Below are 292 nucleotides of genomic sequence, written 5' to 3'. Positions count from 1 at the left end.
CGCCCCAGCTTAATTACCCTGGAGCATTTTCCCAGCAGCAGCATCGGCCCCCCCCTCCTCCCTCTTTGCTGCCGCACACCCAGGGCCAGCCAGGATTTCCTCCCCTCTGCTCAGACGCTGCAACTCCAGACTTTGCAGGGAAGAGAGGTATTGTTAAGCCGATGAAGACTGCGGAGGGTGCAGCTTGCTGTGCCCAGCCCTGGACTGGCCGGTTTCCCCAGGGCTCTGCAGCCCCAGGCAGGCACTGTGGGTGGGGGACCCAGAGAAAGGCGGAACTGGTGAGGCAGAAGTT

Source organism: Buceros rhinoceros, unplaced genomic scaffold (assembly GCF_000710305.1).
Source record: "Buceros rhinoceros silvestris isolate BGI_N320 unplaced genomic scaffold, ASM71030v1 scaffold27815, whole genome shotgun sequence".
In the NCBI taxonomy this organism is placed as follows: domain Eukaryota; kingdom Metazoa; phylum Chordata; class Aves; order Bucerotiformes; family Bucerotidae; genus Buceros; species Buceros rhinoceros.
The sequence above is the reverse complement of the archived record's forward strand: the minus strand, read 5'-3'. Positions refer to the sequence as shown.